This window comes from Corylus avellana, chromosome ca6 (genome assembly GCF_901000735.1).
Source record: "Corylus avellana chromosome ca6, CavTom2PMs-1.0".
Classification (NCBI taxonomy): domain Eukaryota; kingdom Viridiplantae; phylum Streptophyta; class Magnoliopsida; order Fagales; family Betulaceae; genus Corylus; species Corylus avellana.
The window spans coordinates 2,810,924-2,816,481 of NC_081546.1; positions in this window are offsets into that span (position 1 = coordinate 2,810,924).

Here is a 5,558-nt window from a genome sequence, read left to right on the forward strand (position 1 = left end):
TTAACTAGACTGTATTGACTCTTGCACAGCTAACTTGATGTATAAAGCTTGGACTAATATAGTAACCTATAGCATATGATTTCTTGTCTATATATATATATATAATTGAATTAATGTTAGGGATATTAGTTCCCTAAAACACAATTTGTATGATTTTTTTTATTAATAAAAATATTTATTTTATGAGAATTGAATGAACATTGGAAAATTATATATTTACTTGTTGAATATATAGTCCATAAATTGCTCTGGTCCAACTCTATAGAGTCTATTTATTTTAATCACTCTTTACTAAAATACTAGATTCAAGACTAGGAATAATCAATTCTCATTTAATCTATCTCAAGGAGATATTTTTTATCTCTTAAAGAGATAGTGGATTCCATCTTGAGAAGTAGTGTTCATGCAAATGCTAACTACGTACATGTGACCACCCAATTCATTGAGATATTAATTATATAAAATCTCATTCCTAAATACGTCAAAGAGACATACACTTCATATTTGAGTTAACGGTTCTCTCGGGATTGAGAGTCAATGCCATAAACAGTCACGAGTTTAATTTTTCAAGTGACAATAGTTTACAAAATAATAATTATACTCATCTTGCCATTTTTTTTTTTTTTTGATATGTCTGCACAAAAGGGGCGAGGGAAGGGGGGTTCGAACTAATGACTTCTGCTTCATGCATGAAGTGTGGCCCCCAGCCGATTGAGCAACTCCTTAGAGACTCATCCTGCAAATCTAGTTGTTCTTATTATAGACATTTAAAAAAAAAAAAAAAAATTGAACATCCTCTTCCTCCTATAATATGCTTAATTGGTCATTAATTTCCAGCTAATCTAACATGTTACACGAATATAGATCATGTAAACTAATATTGAATTATATTTGATATATTGGAAAATCTACACATATTAGCTAGCTACCAGGTTCGATCACCAGACTAATACAACTTCAATCAAGTTATGATCATCTACCTAAACTAATTGATGTAAGGAGGAATATTAATTATTTGACAAAATAATTGCTGAAGATGTTGGATAGAATTTGGTTACTTCATTTATTTATTTATTTATTTTCAAAAAGCAAATTTCCTTAAATGAGAAAGACATTTGGGACTTTTCTAATCCAGTATAAGGCCTACATATGGAGGCAATTAACACGTGCATTTTATTGACTTGCACATATATGAATAATTAATACACATATTCTCACATGCATGCATGCATCCAATATATGTAATTGAGTCAACATAATTAATTTCTTACCCATGGAAGCTTAAATTGCTAATTTATGATTTTATTTCAGTAATTACTAGAGGATAAAAATGTATGACATGATGCCAAGTACTTTTCAGCAAACCACTAATTAAGTTAAGGGCTATGATCCCAACTTGCATATATTATGTTGTTGAACTAATTCTTAATTACAATTAGGTGCCATATCTTTATTAATTTAACCAACCCATGCAGTACTAAACCAATTAATTCTTGCATTAAGGTACACCATTTACTATTTAATCAAAACCAACTAATTAAGTCTCCAAGGGGTAGCTCAATCGGCTGTGAATTACGCTTCATGAAGCGGAAGTCACTAGTTCGAATCTCCCTTCCCCCTTTCCTTGTGTAGACATGTCAAAAAAAAAAAAAAAAAAAAAAACGAACTAATTAAAAAAAAAAATTGAAAATATACATATCTACCAATTATAAGGTTTAACCTTAATTAATGGATTTCCTATGGAGAAATGGACCGTTAGAATTATAAAACCTGTCTGATATACATGTCCATGTGTTTCATGGGTGTTGTGTGCATGCAGCAAGCACATATAGATCGAAGGTTTTCAAATAGCTTTCAAACAGTAATTGCAAAGGGTTTCTGTTATTATTACTTGCACACCCAAACATCCATTTCCTTCGAATGTCTTTGTATGAAAATCATAATATACCTTTTCCTCCTCTCACCTTCCCAAGCAACCCCACCTCCCTCTCTTCTCTTTTACATCACCGGGCTCTGAAAATATGCAACAAACTACTTTGACTATTCACCTCACACACCCACCTAAACACTACCTATTTTTTGCACTCCTCCAGCTTCACAAAACTTCCCTATTTTGTTTTCTCAATAAATGTCTTTTGTTATATGGTTGTTGCTAATGATGTTGCCTGGCCTCCATTAAATGCCCCCCCTCATACAAAAACAAAAAACCCTAGACTTCAAACTTCATGTCAGAAACAACATGAAAACTATTGTCTAGCTAGCTAGCTAGGTTAGCCCAAGCTTGAGTCATGATTTTTATATATATCAGCGACTTAAAGATATATGGAAAAAGAAACAAAAAGAAAATGTAAAAATCAGACAACAAATTTGAAGAGGTTGTCAGAATAAATATATACTATATATGACGTGTTATATAACAAAACGGTGAAGTAACCCAGAAGAATTTTTTTGTTGGACTTTTCTTGTATTTACATGGTTACAAAAACTAGCGAATAATAAAACTGAGTAAGATATTGTGTTTTTAAATGCATCAAGTACAGTTAGTTTGCCTTTCATTGGGTTTCTTAATATCTCCCGTTTCAGAAACAACGACGTGCCGATTCTCTATTGAGGTATCTCTAAACTTTTAGTAGTGCTATAAGATAATGACGCTTCAGCTACCTTTGAGGTACCTCTTTAATGGGTCATCACGAACATTCTCTATCTAAACTTTATCTAGTTAATGTATATCTAATCTCAACTCTTAATCATAAAGTTGTACACGCGCTTCAACGTGTTAGGTTATGTGGAGCGTGGTTTGTATTTGATCTGGTTTACATTCGACCCGGTCCAACGTTGGAAGCCCTAAATATGATTATTTTTTATTTTTTATTTTTTATTTTTTTAGGCTTAGTCCATGGAGAGGAGCGCTTAAAATTGGTGGCCCCGTTTTAGTGTTTTGACTCGATTAAGAGTTATATTTATAGTCGTGTCTGATTGGCGTTGTATATGAATATATGTATTATTGAAGTCTCTTATATTGGTTCTCTTGAAAATAGTAAACTCTCGCTGAAAACTCTGTGAATGTAGCCTTTAGTAGTAAACCAAGTAAATCTCTATGTTTGTGGCTGCTTGTTTTTGCGTTCTTCTTATTTTTTGCATTTTCACTGGTTTCTAAAAAATATGATAAATTTTCTTACAAAGTGTACTAAATTTTAAGATCAATCATTATTGGTGATATATCGAGTATCAATCCGACCCGCTTAGGTTGAGAATACAGGTTTTAAGTTTAAGTTCGGGAGTCGGGCCGAAATCACGAGATTTGATCGTGAGATTACCTTCATGGCATGTAGTGTTAATTAAAAGAAAATTGAGAAATTCAAAACCAATCTGAACTACAAGATTTTGACACCAAAGAAATTTTAATCCATGCTTAAACTTACTTCTCATGCCATAACAACTATATTCCTCCTATATATACTATAATCGCAATCCCGATTATGCATAATCCATTGCAATTAGCCAGCTGTTTACTGTGATGGGATGTCAACATTAGCATTTCAAAATCAAAGTAGGTAATATTGTTCAATTACGCCGCCTTCCATGTTGAGTAATGGTGAACGTCTCTAGCTAATTCCTCACCTTTTTTTTTGGTTTTTCATATAGAAAATATAAACTTGGTCATATATGGACGTTGCTTGCTCCAATGTAACTATATGGCACGTTTTATTGGCAATCCTATTTTAGTGTTATATATAGGAATTAAGTTGGGACAGTTATTATCTTTACATGACATCCTACCTACCAGTTCTTGGACCCAATTAACAATGTCAAATATTATAATACAATTAAAACTATAACTTGGACCTTTTGCAAAGCATGATTATAATATTATGTATGAAAAAATTATCAGATTATATATATATATATAATCTGATAATTTTTTCATACATTAGTAAGTTAATAATTTTGAATATATATACAACTTCACTGTCACTTCAATATGAAGGGGAGAGCTTTAAGATGCCACTAGAGCCAATAGCTCCACTGCCATGATGTCATGCATATAATATTTGCTACATATACACATATAATGGGTGCAATACTAGCTAAGGTCAAGTGATCCTATTAAATTGAGATGGACTCATGATTAATCCCATAGATTGCTTATAGATAAAATTGGCAGCAACTGAGGCAATGAGATGGGGGTAGGTTGTATGATGTATTAATACTGCCAAAGCTATTAATTGTCGCCAATCCTGAAATAGACGATCCAAATGAAAATTAGCTAGGATTGCTTAAAGATATGAACAACTATAACCCAGAAAGTTGGGATCATGTTTTATGCAAATTTAAGAGAAAATATATTTTAGCTCTCTGAATTATTATCACGTTTTTATTTATCATTCTAAACTTTGAAAAGTGACGCTTACGGTAAAAAAATGAGGGTGGCCAAGCAACTCCAGTAGCCATGGGGTTGTTCAACCGCCCCCATATAGGATCTACCACCCCTAACTTTTTTTCCCAAAGGCTATGGTTGTCTTTTGGCAATCCCTCCATTTTTTTTAAAAAAAAAAGTTTTTCAAGAAATCGCTTTTTTATTTTTTGGCTTTTGTTGTCAACTGCATTTAACACTAGCCCATATTAAGCCCATCAAATTTCACCAGCTGTTTGGCCCATCTACTGCCGGTACACATGTCCAGCATCAGTTCGGTTGGCCCATTGTTAGGCCCATCTACTGCCATACAAAGAAGGTTAAAACTGTACCTCAGTTCGGATTTGGACGAGAGTCAACCATTTGGGCCAATCCGGACCAACACTCTATGGTTAGTTACTCACAAAAAATAAAAAACATTATGGATGGTTGATCCAATCCGGAGCTAGAAGTGGCTTCATGATGGCCATAATATATTATTTGGACAAAACGCATATGGTCCCAAAATTATATATGTTGGCCTAACACAAAAAATACAGTTTTGTAAAACTATATTTTTATAAATAATGTTAAATATTACATTTTTATTTTATTAGACTGACGTAACAATATTAATTAGCCTTTCGATTAAGAGCCCGGCCATTGTGATTGGTAGATAACCCCACATGCCTTATGACTAGCCAAAAACTTAAAGAGAAAATTAGAAGGGTTGCACACTTGGGCATGCCTAGACAACATTCCCAATGTAATATTGAGATGGCCCTAGCTATATTATTAAAATGTATTTTTTTTTTTTCATATAATATTTTTGGGATTATCAGGTATGATTTATAAAGTGAACATTGTTTAATTGTTTCTATCTCTAAACACGATCACGTTATGTTAGCCACAAATTAGTGATAAGAAGTATCACTCGACCCTAAAAGTTCACGAATGTTCCCCGTTAGTTCTTTCGGCAAATTATCCGTGTCTTTTGGTTTATCTTTGCAAGTGTATTAATTTGGCTGAATTCAGATGGTGTGGTCAACTATATTAACAGTACTGATCTAGATATTCTCATCTCAATGACCAAAGACAACACCAAAGTTAAAGTATGTTTTTCTTGTTTTGTTAGGTAAAAGTGCAATAATAGCACACTGAAACC